Genomic DNA, 13,773 nt, shown 5'->3' on the forward strand with positions numbered 1-13,773 from the left:
TGCTGTTGAAACAGTGAAGGTAACATGTAGTGGACTTATGATATTTGTTTGTGTTTCTTCTGACCAGAGGGAGTGGGCACAAGGTGTCACGCAACTTGTCAAGATCGGTTTCTTGCTTTGCTCTTAGGACAGGTGCACAATTGTAAGGAGTTTTTTAAACTGATTTTACCTTTATTACCTGCTGTTTGGTGCGACGCAGATCCGGTGGTGAAACAGTCACTGTCAGTCCTTTTTGAGTCCGTCTTTACCTGACAAGGTCATGTTAGTATATATCAGTTATCCTGTTAGCTTTTGTGCCGAATCCATTGCTCTGTTTCAGGTGCAACGTTTATGGTCATGTCGCAGCAGTGTGTAGTAGGGAGATTCCAAGATGTGGGAAGTGTGCAGGAGAGCATGGGATAGAGGATTGTGTAGTTTCTGTGGATAAAGTTGTCAACTGTAGGGGTGCTCATGTTGCTGGGGGATTGGAAGTGTCCTGTGTGAGAGGGGCAGGTTGAAGTGGTCAAAGTAGTGCAGGTTTCATTTGTTGAGGCAGTGAAGAAAGTAGAGGAGGATGGGTCATGGGTGAGGGATCCTTAGAGGACACCTGTGAGTAGTAGATCTGTGACAGCACAGAGGGATAGGCCTGTAATGTTTGTGTTGTGGAGAAATGACCAGGCAGGAGACGGGAGTACTGTGCATTTCCTATTAGGTGTAGTAACATAACACTGCCATAAAACATTACTGCTTAGTAACAGCATAGTAACTAATATAAACCGATGTAGATCACAGATACTACATGGCCAACGCATGATATATGCTTCAGTAAGGTTGGCTTCTTAGAAATGGTTATCAACTGTACTACAGAAATGGAATGGAAATCACAGAAAATGGATGTCATGGTGGCAGCTGCAGAGAAGTTATGAGGTTTGACTTCAGAAGAGTTACAGGGTGTGTTGAGTGGTGGTCTGTCCTCCCAGGACAATGGCATGGTGCAGGAGCGGATAGGGTTCAAGTTGTGGATGAGGTATTGGGTTTTTAAGGAGAGTAGTTAGTTGGTATGGTCATAAAAATATTTATTTATTTGAATTTTCCCATTTTGTATAACAAAGTCTAATAGATTTATACTCTAGTTTAGTTTGGGGTGGTAATGTAACATATTGGATGCCAACCACTGTTAAACTCCGCCGAATAAGAAATGCATGTCAGACTGGTCTTGACTGGGCACCGAGGTAGATTGGCTGACTGAATTTGAAGTGGAGGTAGTACAGGGCTTAGCATGTCTTTCTGGGAGGATAAAAATACATTTTGGTTTGGAAAAGTTGAATATTTTCAGAAGCAGTCGGGTAATTGGTTAAGGGAAGAGATTTGGAGGGAAGAGAGAGGGGGTTGAAAATGATGGGTTTGAATCTCTTGAAGTAAGCAATAACAAGGGAGACTGTATGTTGAGGAAGATTGGTGTCAAGTTCAAACAGAGTGAGCTGGAGACCAGTTTGAGTTCTGGAGGGGTGAAATGGAAAGGGGGAAAAGGTGTTGTGAGGAGCTCGGAGCCCTAGCCTTGCATTGATGGACATGTCTATGAATAAGATACATTTGGTCATGTGGGAGTAAGACTTTTGAAGAGGGTGGAACCAGGCCTTTTGGCTGATCCATGGGTGGTTTCAGGTTGAGTGGAGAACAAATCAAATCAAATGTATTTATACAGCCCTCCTTACATCAGCTGATATCTCAAAGTGCTGTATAGAAACCCAGCCTAAACCCCCTAACAGCAGGCAATGCAGGTGTAGAAGAGAAGAAGTAAATCAAATCAAAATCAAATGTATTTATATAGCCCTTCGTACATCAGCTGATATCTCAAAGTGTTGTACAGAAACCCAGCCTAAAACCCCAGACAGCAAGCAATGCAGGTGTAGAAGCACGGGTAGACTTGTGATGTTTGTTTGTTCAGATCAGAGGGTGCAGGTGCTCTGTGCGACCCAACTTGGGGAAAGATATGTATCTTGCTTTGTGGTTCGGCACAGGGCACCATTGAAATAAGTGATTTCTGGGGTAGCATTATGTGTGGAGGTGGAGCAGTTGAAGATGGTGGGCGTAACAAACACCAGGAGTTTGGTGCGACGCAGACCCAGTGAAACAGAGGTGACTCAGTCTGTTGGTTTGAGCTTTGATTGAGTATTTACCTGACAAAGTCATGTTAGGATATACAGTGGGGCAAAAAAGTATTTAGTCAGCCACCAATTGTGCAAGTTCTCCCACTTAAAAAGATGAGAGGCCTGTAATTTTCATCATAGGTACACTTCAACTATGACAGACAAAATGAGAAAAACAAATCCAGAAAATCACATTGTAGGATTTTTAATGAATTTATTTGCAGATTATGGTGGAAAATAAGTATTTGGTAACCTACAAACAAGCAATATTTCTGGCTCTCACAGACCTGTAACTTCTTTAAGAGGCTCCTCTGTCCTCCACTCGTTACCTTTATTAATGGCACCTGTTTGAACTTGTTATCAGTATAAAAGACACCTGTCCACAATAGTCACAGAAAATATATGTTGTGGTGGCAGCTTCAGAGCAGTACTTTGGGGTACGAGATTAGACTTCAGAAGAGTTATAGCATGTGTTGAGTGGTAGTGTCCTGTTCTATCATGCCGTTGGCCTGGGGTAGGAACAGAGGGGTAAAAGTAGTGGAATAAGGTGATGGGTTTTAATGAGTATAGGGTTAGTTGGTAGTGTAATCAAACAAAGATGTATATATATTAGTGTATATTTTATATATTTTTTATTTTTCCTGCTTCCCCTTTCCCATTTTGTATCAAAGTGTAATGGATCTATACTTGAGTTCAGTTGGGGGCAGTTGGGGGCTGTAATGCAACAAGCATTTCTCAACGGCATTTACTAAAGCACCTTATACCACCCACCACTGCGACCTGTATGCTCTAGTCGGCTGGCCCTCGCTACATATTCGTCGCCAGACCCACTGGCTCCAGGTCATCTACAAGTCCATGCTAGGTAAAGCTCCACCTTATCTCAGTTCACTGGGCACGATGGCAACACCCATCCGTAGCACGCGTTCCAGCAGGTGTATCTCACTGATCATCCCTAAAGCCAACACCTCATTTGGCCGCCTTTCCTTCCAGTTCTCTGCTGCCTGTGACTGGAACGAATTGCAAAAATCGTTGAAGTTGGAGACTTTTATCTCCCTCACCAACTTGAAACATCTGCTATCTGAGCAGCTAACCGATCGCTGCAGCTGTACATAGTCCATCGGTAAATAGCCCACCCAATTTACCTACCTCATCCCCATACAGTTTTTTATTTATTTACTTTTCTGCTCTTTTGCACACCAGTATCTCTACCTGCACATGACCATCTGATCATTTATCACTCGTGTTAATCTGCTAAATTGTAATTATTCGCCTACCTCCTCATGCCTTTTGCACATAATGTATATACTCTTAAAAAAAAAATTATACTGTGTTATTGACTTTATTGTTTACTCCATGTGTAACTCTGTGTTGTTGTCTGTTCACACTGCTATGCTTTATCTTGGCCAAGTCGCAGTTGTAAATGAGAACTTCTCAACTAGCCTACCTGGTTAAATAAAGGTGAAATAAAAAAATGCCAACCACCATTAAACCTCGCTGAAGAAGTGCAAGTCAGAAACTATTCCATGAAGTCCAAGGAAATGTCCGTAGAACTCAGATAATTGTAATGAGGCCTTCAAAGTATTAACACCCCTTGACTTATTCCACATTCTGTTGTGTTACAGCCTGAATATAAAACAGATTACGTTTAGATTGTTTTTGTCACTGGCCTACACACAATATCAAGATTATTTACAAATGAATTAAGAATGAAAATCTGAAATGTCTTGAGTCAATAATTATTCAACCTTTGTTGTGAGAAGCCTAAATATGTCCAGGAGTAAATATGTGCTTAACAAGTCACATAACATGTTTAATGGGTTCACTCTGTGTGCAATAAGTGTTTTAACCCCCCTAGAGTTGTCAATCTTAGTAACATTTGAAATAATCCCCATTTAAAATCCATCAGTTTAAGCTTGTGATATAGTTTAAACTACAGATGTGTTTGCATTGGATGCATCTTACTCCACCGCTGATGTCGCACTTGAAAGGTGGCAGAGCTAGAACGGTGTTTGTCAGACCATGAGACATCCCGAAGATTGGTCTTCTCCCGAAAATGTCTGTTGTGTCAGAACGGTTTGACCTACAAAACTATTGCCCCACAAACTATATGGAAAGGGGAGACTCTGACGAACACGATGGTGTTCTCCGTTTTGCTCTACGACCCCCACAAGTGTCAAGGGACTCATCTTTAGGTAACCAGCTCCGGTTTGGAAAAAATGATGGAAGTACAGAGCATTCGGAAAGTATCAAGACCCCTTCACTTTTTCCACATTGTGTTACATAATAATACTGCCTTCTTGTTTGGTACACCCACTGGAACAGGTTTCCATGACGATTGTTTTTGACACAAACTTGTGTTAATATATTTATTTGTATGTGGCTGTCAGTGTCATATAGTTTGATACTTGTATCAGCGAAGAACAATACATAATACTAAGGTCAACCATGGACACTGCAGCACAAAGCTCAGTGACGGCAGTTTACTGTCCTTTTCCTTGGTTTCACCTTTTTGTAGTTACTGCAAACATGATCCCCCCCCCCCCATCCCATTTTCTCCATGCAATAACACAATGGAGGCTGGATATTTGTCCACATGACAAAGCATGTATTTAATGTATGAAAAAAAAGTCAATAACAAATGTTGGACCAAATGCACAGTTACTGCTCTTTCTCTTGGTAGGGCAGTATACTGGACATCCGTGTAGTCTTTGTCTTCAACCCGTAAGTGGCCGAGACGTATTATGTATACATTGTTAGCAATTACTTTATAATCTGCATTAGAGAAATTACCATAATACAAATTGCCTGTGGAATTTCAATTTTATTGGTTTTGGGGTTCAGGAGTTTCTACTTGTTATTCTCCTACTAACTGTTGCCAAGTGAGCACACAGCCACAGCCAAGCTTTTTATCTCGCTGCGCATATAATGAGACAGGCGAGAGGAACGGCCGCCACCCTCCGAGCGACAGCTTCGATCGCGGAGGTCAGAAAGTGTACGTGCATCGCACTGTGCCGGTGTGACAGGCGATGAGGCAAAAATAGCCTCAGGTTTCTACCTCGCTGACTCTTTCCTATTTTGTTGAAGCACTCTTTTCTTTTGAAATTGCCAACTTTAAAGAAATACATCGTACATTCTCTGCACGCATGCACACCCAGGAGCGGCGTTAGAGGTCCTGGCCCGCACTGCCGTACCTCCTTGCCTGTCCAGATAAAATATTGAAATATTGATCATCATGCCCCGTGCAGAGGCGCGCGGACAGAAAGACGCGTCGAGCTCAGATAAAGCCCCTGTCTAAGTATGTGCAGAACATGTAGATTATGTTGTCTGGATAAGAATAGTATGGCATGCCATACTATTTATGTCCAGACAGAATCGGACACATGGCCTACATATATTAACACAGGGGGGCGCAGTTTTGCTCGCTCGGATGCTTTCACTGGTTACATATTTTCAGCAGAGAGGAAGAGGGGAAACCAGAGTGTTCACGCGCCAAAATCTGTCCAGAATAGACCCAATAGATTTCTATGGGCTGAATATGCAGACCAAAGCTTGTTGCCTGCCTTCCCGTCTTTAGGACAACTACTCCCATTGTTAGGGTGGAGACATGAGTATCTCGTAATTACATTTAAGTAATTTAGCAGATACTCTTATCCATAGTTACTAACCATTTGTGAATTCATCTTAAAATAGCTAGTTGAGACAACACATTACAATTGTATTAAGGATATTTTCACTCAACATATTGTAATGAAACGGCAGGGAGCAGGTCTCGAACGCTCGACGTTCTAGCCCGAGGTCCGGCGCGCTATCGACTGTGCCGCAAAAGCATGCCCAGGGTCGTTACACTATGTATGAGCAAAGTCCGTGCTAGTGGGACAATATAAGTGCCTGTTACAAATAAAACAATTGGGGGAAGTTGGTCCTTGGGGCACCAGATCTCTGGTTTCAGCCACTGGAATGGAAAGTTGTCAGTGTACTGTTCAGATGCTGTTTTCCCGCCAAAATTACATAATTACTCCTGTCTAAATAAAATCATTCTAAATACTTCACCAGAGAGCATGACTTAGCCACAGAGGATCATTAGCTTCTTCATTTTTTTTGCTCTGGGTTGTTTCAAATCACAAGTGCGCAGGCCTATGACTATTTGGGAAGCCTGCAATTTGGGCAGCGCATGTGGCAATAGGCCTGACTGATTATTGAGTTGTGGCTGTCAGTGAAAAGCATCTAAAATATGTGTGAAGATAATTTGTCTTGAGTATAATTTAAAATGTTGAGAGGGGAGTTGTCACGCCTTGGTCTTAGTATTTTGTGTTTTCTTTATATATTTGGTCAGGCCAGGGTGTGACATGGGTTATTGTGGTGTGTTTTTTGTCTTGGGGTTTTGTGGGGTGTCTAAGTAGTCTAGGGCTGCCTGAGGCGGTTCTCAATCAGAGTTAGGTGATTATCGTTGTCTCTGATTGGGAACCATATTTAGGCAGCCATATTCTGTGAGTGTTTTCGTGGGTGATTGTTCCTGTCTTTGTGTTTGCACCAGATAGGGCTGTTTCGGTTTTCACATTACGTTTATTGTTTTTGTAAGTTCGTCCGAGGAGGAATAGAAGAAAGCCGTTACAGGAGGAGTTTGTGGCAAAGATATGGAGCATCTCTCCAATTCCCCATTACATATGTCACCAGTAGGCCTAGTGAATGTTAGATAATTTGGTTGCATAAATGATGTTAATGCATGTATTAATTTCGGCTACAGTCACTTGCAATGCTCATTCTCTGAGCGGAAACATTGTTTGCATAATTCACAATGTGCTACATTTGTGAAAAACAAGTTTTGGTTAATTTCATAACCAGCATTTACGGATGTATTAATTGTCTTTGGGCCAGAAGGGTTGCTGGATGAAATCCCTCGAGTTGACAAGGACAAAAATGGGTCGTTCTGCCCCCTGCGGAAGATGTGGATGTTAATTAACGGTGAATGTACACTATACAGCGGTAAAGTGCCGCTTAGGCCGCCCATTGTGACTCGCTTTGGGCGTGCTGGCAGCATATTCAATTGTGCGTCAATAATTTTGGATAGCAAGTTTGTATGAAGGTCTGGTTATTAAATGAGTACATAGTTCAATAGTAATATCCTCTAAAACGCTCTGGTGACAAACAAAATTTGCTGCCCTGTTTCCAATTGTCCACATGGCTGGGAGAACCTATTCGCATAAGTAAATACATTTCGAAAATGTGAAGGGAAAAAAACTATATATTATTAGCTAACTAGCTACAGTGCAGGCTAACTCAAATGAGCTAGCTAGTTGGCTCGCTAGCTATCTAGCCAACTTCGCATACTGTATAAATAGCTAAGTGAATGAAATATCACCATCTACCTAACTTCATATTAGCTAGCTATCTTAATGTATTTATCACTGTTAAAAAAACAACTCCAAATCCATTTGTAGGCAGCTAGCTAACAGCCATGGAGGAGGGTGATAGGATAGTAGACCCAACTGTCAGTGAGAGAGCAGGCTATTCTGGATAGGGCATGTACTTTTGTGTAGCTCCTGTCCCTAGAAGTGAGGATGGAGATAATGGTAACATAATATTTAGTGCAGTGTAATTTGACTATAATGAAGTCTTGTGAGGTTTTCTGTCCTCAGATAAAGAGAGACATGAAATCTGTCTACATATGAAGAGGTCCCAATGAAGAGCAGTGGTTCTCAGTACTGGTCATGGGGACTCAAAGGGGTGCACATTTTTGTTTTTGCCTCAGCACTGCACAGCTGATTGAAATGATCAACTTATCATCAAGCTTCAAGTGGTATTTCTGTATTCATTTGTGATGCTATCCTTGATATGATCCTGTTATTGTTACATGCTACACATGCACATAAACTAGGCAAAAAAAGAAAGTAATCTCACTGTCAACTGTGTTTATTTTCAAACTTAACATGTGTAAATATTTGTGCCACCAGCTGCATTAAGTACTGCAGTGCATCTCCTCCTCATGGACTGCACCAGATTTGCCTGTTCTTGCTGTGAGATGTTACCCCACTCTTCCACCAAAGGCACCAGCAAATTCCCTGACATTTCTGGGTGGAATGGCCCTAGCCCTCACCCTCCGATCCAACAGGTCCCAGTCTTGCTAAATGGGATTGAGATCCGGGCTCTTCGCTGGCCATGGCAGAACACCGACATTCCTGTCTTGCAGGGAATCACACACAGAACGAGCAGTATGGCTGGTGGCATTGTTATGCTGGAGTGTCATGTCAGGATGAGCCTGCAGGAAGGGTACCACATGAGGGAAGAGGATGTCTTCCCTGTAACGCACAGCGTTGAGATTGCCTGAGAGAGATTAAAGTAGATGTCACGTGTCAAAATTTTGATTGATGACCCTATGTGAACCTATGTGAACTCTATGTGAACCCTATGTAGTGATGACGTGTGCATGTCTTCTGGTCAGGCAAGCCTGGTTAGGTGGGGGCTATGGGGTGAGTAAGGGTCCATTTGACAGGCCGTTAATGATTGATGACCCAAGCCTGATAGGCAAGCCTGGTTAGGTGGGGGCTATGGGTTGAGTAAGGGTCCATTTGACAGGCCGTTAATGATTGATGACCCAAGCCTGATTTATGACCCTATGTAATGATTTATGACCCTATGTCATGTAGAAGGGTGCATGCCCAGGGTTGAGTAAGTGACCATGTGTCAGGTCAACCTGTTACTGTTTCTCACGGTTTGGGTTGGTTAATGCCCCTTATAAAGCGCCTGAACAATACCTGTTTAAGAGTGCACAAGATCTTAAGAATAACCATGGAATTTGGGATCGGTACCAAACAAGTGATGACGGTAACAACTGAAGCAGGCCCTCGGGTTGCCCATAGAGCAAGGGCAAAGTATCAACCAGCAATATATGATGCGCCAAAAAAACGTTTTTTAAATGTGTATAGAACCCAAATACCGCCAGCAAATGCTCTGACAGATCAAGTGTTGATGTCTAATGGCCAGCAGTGGGGGTATCGGTTTGATTACCTGGCCTGTAGAGTGACCCTCTATACGGTAGATGAAGGAGAAGAATATACAGACCAGACTGTAGGCTTGGAATATGGTGTTGAAGACTGGTCGGTTTTTCGCAAGGTTGTGTGTCCTGAACTGAGCCTTATCACCAAGGGGTATAGTGTGTTCACGGGCCACGAGACCCGTTGGGAAGGTACCCCGGACTCCTCAGGACAAATATTTCACAGGGTGAAAATACAAAGAAAGAATGGCCGACCGTGCGGCAGCGTGGAGTTCTATATCGGCACCGAGGCAATCCGAAACCACAACCTTAGGGGTGGTGGCCTGACTGGGGATACCCGACTGCGTCTGCTTATTCCTTTTAAGAGTTGGGATGTACTGGAATTGAAAATGTTGCAACCGTTGGATGCTCTCTTTGTACAGAGCCAACAGCGTCAGAGCCTTGTTCATTTAAAGAAGTGCATAATATATACGAATCGTAAAGATTACGATGCAAAAGAGCCTCAAGAAGATACAGCGTCAGAAGAAAACTAAGTAAGCGGATGCTTTAACCCCGCCCCCCAGATACCCAATGGCCTTGTTCTACAATAAAAAGAAAAAAAGCAGCCAGTTCTTCATTTCAGCATACACCATGGATCTCCAGACCATCTACGAGGAAGCCACTACGTCATGGGGGCCCGACACTAAAGACTCTATGCCACGAAGCCCTACACTCTACGCACCCCTGGCAAGACCCGTGACACCCCCGACATTTACCCAGCCTGAGGATGTGTTTGATGGGGTGGCCAGTACTATTTTTGTGGATACAATCAAGGCCTCTGTAGCTACACTTTTAAACGTGGTGATTGGCGAATATATACGAGAAAAATGCATCGGCTGTGAGATCAATCATCCCAGCCAGCGTCGTCATCCTTGCCTCTACGACCCTCCTAGATACTACTTTTTCAATCATTTTGAGGAGCTGGTGAAAAGACTGTGGTCCTGCCGTTTTATACCAGCGCTGGTCATCGCCCTGGAGTCTATGGGTATTGCGCCGTCTATCCCTAGAGTTTACGGGGTAACCGAAGCCTTCCTACATGAACTGAAGGAGGCCATCTTCATCCATGAGAAACTCAAAGAAATCCGACACACCCTGGTGGACGACAACAAATACAGGGAAGCTGTGGTGGCTGATGTGATGCTTTTCTGGCTCAATAAATCCCAAGAGACCGAGTGACATTTTGTTTATTTAGAGCTATGGGTAACTATGTGTCTACGATGTTTGAGCGAATAAATACATTTTTTCTTTTGAGAGACCTTACAAATGTTATGCATCAGATTATTGAAAATAAAGTGAACAATGTAAAGTTCTACACAACCCACAATACAGGGGTTATTGTAGAGCGTGTGTTAAAAATGGAGCAAATCATGAAACATGTCCGACATACGGGCGAGAGTTTACAATGGTCACATATGGTATCAAGGCTTGTTGAGGATTCTGAAGAACTAGAAATAACTTTGGCTAAGATTTTACATTATTTGTTTGAACCACCCTTTAATGTGAATGTGTATCATATTTGTTGTTTATATACTTATATATCAGACGTGTGTGTTTTAAAAATTCAGCGAAACAAACCTGTAAATCTAAACAATATATACAGGGTGTTGCATGCTGTGATTGTTGAGAAAACGGGGACTTGTATCTTGCAACAAATCCTGAATTGTCTGTATACGTAATAATTGTTGCATTTTTAAAATAAAAATTCACAAACTGAAATGTTGTCGTTATATGAAAGTGGCTCATTACAGTTATTGTACCTCAGAGAGGCAAGAAGGATGGCTGAGCAGCTGTTGAAAAACATATATTATAATCCCTCTAACCCCGGGTCTTATGGGGGTAAAGAGCGTTTACAGAGAGCTATAGTCGAAGAAACAGGTAGTCTGTTAAGCGATGCTAAAGTGAATGAATGGTTATCAGAGCAAGATGCCTACACTCTACATAAACCTGTAAGAAAACATTTTCCAAGAAATAGAGTTTTTTCTACGCATCCATTATCCCAATTTCAGGCGGATCTATGTGACATGCAGTCCCTTGCCGATAAAAATGATGGAAATCGCTACATGCTAACGGTTATAGATATTTTCTCTAAATTAGCCTATGTAAGGGTGTTAAAAAATAAGAGCGGGGCAGAGGTGACCAGGGCCTTTGAATCGATCTTGAAGGCAGGAGGCGCCCCCAAGAAAGTGCAGACGGATGGCGGAAAATAATTTTTTAATAAAACATTTCAGAAGCTAATGAATAAGTATAATATAGTACATTTTGCTACAGGCTCTGATTTGAAAGCTTCGGTTGTGGAACGCTTTAATAGGACTTTGAAAGAGCGGATGTGGCGCTATTTTACAGCTCACAACACCAACCGATATAAAGACATAGTTCAGGATTTAGTAAACGGGTACAACCACAGCTACCATAAGACTATACGTATGAAGCCCTCGGAGGTCTCTTCGGAAAACTCTTTTCAAGTCTTTAAAAATATGTATGGTTTGTTCCCACTTCGCCGTAAGAAAAAAATGACTTTTAAATTCCTAGTGGGTGACTTGGTGCGTATATCAAAGTTGAGGGGTGTTTTCGACAAAAAATACGAACAAGGCTTTAGCTCGGAGTTGTTTACCGTTACCGAATGTCTGCCACGCATTCCGCCGGTCTACAAATTAAAAGATTATGACGGGGATCTTATAGAGGGATCTTTTTATGAGAAGGAATTACAGAAGGTCCAGTTGGGTAAAGACAAAGTCTTTCACGTGGAGGAGATTCTAGATCAGAAGAGAGAAAAGGGTAAAAAATGGTTACTGGTCCGCTGGAAAAACTGGCCTCAAAAGTTCAACAGTTGGGTATTGGAGCAGGATGTGGTGGAGGCAACGGGGCTTAATTTAAACCCCTAGTCATGATAACTAGCGCATCATTCGCGTGTACACAGTTGGGCATCATGGAACACAGCGGCTTCTACCTGACTCTCCCCAGTAATGCGTCGGCACAGATATATCGTAATAATCAGAGTTCGAAGTATACAACCAATTTTCCAAAGCCTATAGAGTTATCAGAGGCTTGGGAAGTAGGTCTCAGCGAGATTACATACCCCCATAGTTGGTATAATATCAAAGCTAAGGACCGTGATTTTTATTGCAAAAGGTTCTCGGAACCTGCGATACTTATTAAGCTTAAAAAAGGTTTCTATAGAACCGTCGACAGGATCGTCTCAGAGTTGAATGAACACCTAACCCTGAACAAGATGGAAATATTCCTATTCTACAATCCAATCCATAAAAGGATACAAATCTCAGGGCCTGCTAACGGAGGTATAAAGACCAGCGGTAATTTATCCTACATGTTGGGGATGGGTCCCAATAAATGGACGTATGTGAACGATAAATTATTCCCATTCCCTGCGGATATACATGCAGGCTTTTACAACATATTTGTCTATACCGACATCATAACCTATCAAAGGGTCGGAGACAGCTGTGTGCCCCTCCTGCGAACAGTTCATATAGACGGCAAGGATGGGGACATCGTCACTGTCAATTATGACAAGCCGCACTACGTACATGTCAGCAAGAACTATATTGAAAACATTCTGGTTGAGCTTAAAACGGATCAGAACGAAAACATTGAATTTACTTATGGTAAAACGATTGTAAAACTCCACTTTAGACCCACCAAAACCTCTCTACATATATAATAGCTGTATTATATTTATAAACATAATACAAATAAAAGTGTTATGGAGCACCATCAGCTCGACCCTAACCGTTATGTTTCATACTATGTGGATCAAGTGGGTAATGGACTACCAGGATATCATGGAGCGCCGACAATGTATGGTTCGGGGATAGGAGGTATATTCCGTAACCTCTTCAGGATGGTTTTACCGTTTATGAAGAGAGGCTTCAGCATAGCCAAACCACATTTAAAATCAGCGGCTAAAAATATAGTAAGTGAGGTTGTAGCCAATGCTATGACTCGAAGGGCGTCACCAGAGGTGGAGCATCAAGAAGGCTCGGGGCTTATGATATTGTCTCGAAGGCCAAAAAAGAGACCCCCTGGTTTAAGGCGTAGACCTGCACCTAAAAAGCGGCGGTTAACTGTTAAAAGAACCTCAGTAAGTCAAAGACGGGGTAAAGTGAGGAGGTCTGTACCAAAACAGGCTAAAAGAATACTAGGAAGTATTTTCTAAAAGAATAAGTGACATGGCTCTTTTACATCGAATGTCCTCTGAAGCTATAAAGACAGAACTTGATCTTTTCACGGCACCGTTAACGCAGCATTCAATAGATAGATCCAGTTATGTGGAGATAGCCCCTCTCTCTGCTATTACCGATAACGGGCCTATCGAATTTTTCATACCAGGCCATGGTGACAACTATCTGGACCTCAACAACACCTTGGTGCATTTACGTCTAAAAGTGACCAAAAGAGATGGGTCTAATATTGCAGACGATGCCAAAGTGAGTCTCATTAATTACCCCTTGGCCACCATTTTCTCCCAAGTTGATGTGACTTTGGGTGAACGCCTAATCAGTCAAAGCAGCGCTACATACCCTTATAGAGCCATCATGGAGTGTTTACTAAACTACTCCGAAGACACTCTCAAAACCCAATTTAGCGCCGGGCTGT

The sequence above is a fragment of the Oncorhynchus kisutch genome, linkage group LG12 (genome assembly GCF_002021735.2).
Source record: "Oncorhynchus kisutch isolate 150728-3 linkage group LG12, Okis_V2, whole genome shotgun sequence".
Taxonomy (NCBI): Eukaryota; Metazoa; Chordata; class Actinopteri; order Salmoniformes; family Salmonidae; genus Oncorhynchus; species Oncorhynchus kisutch.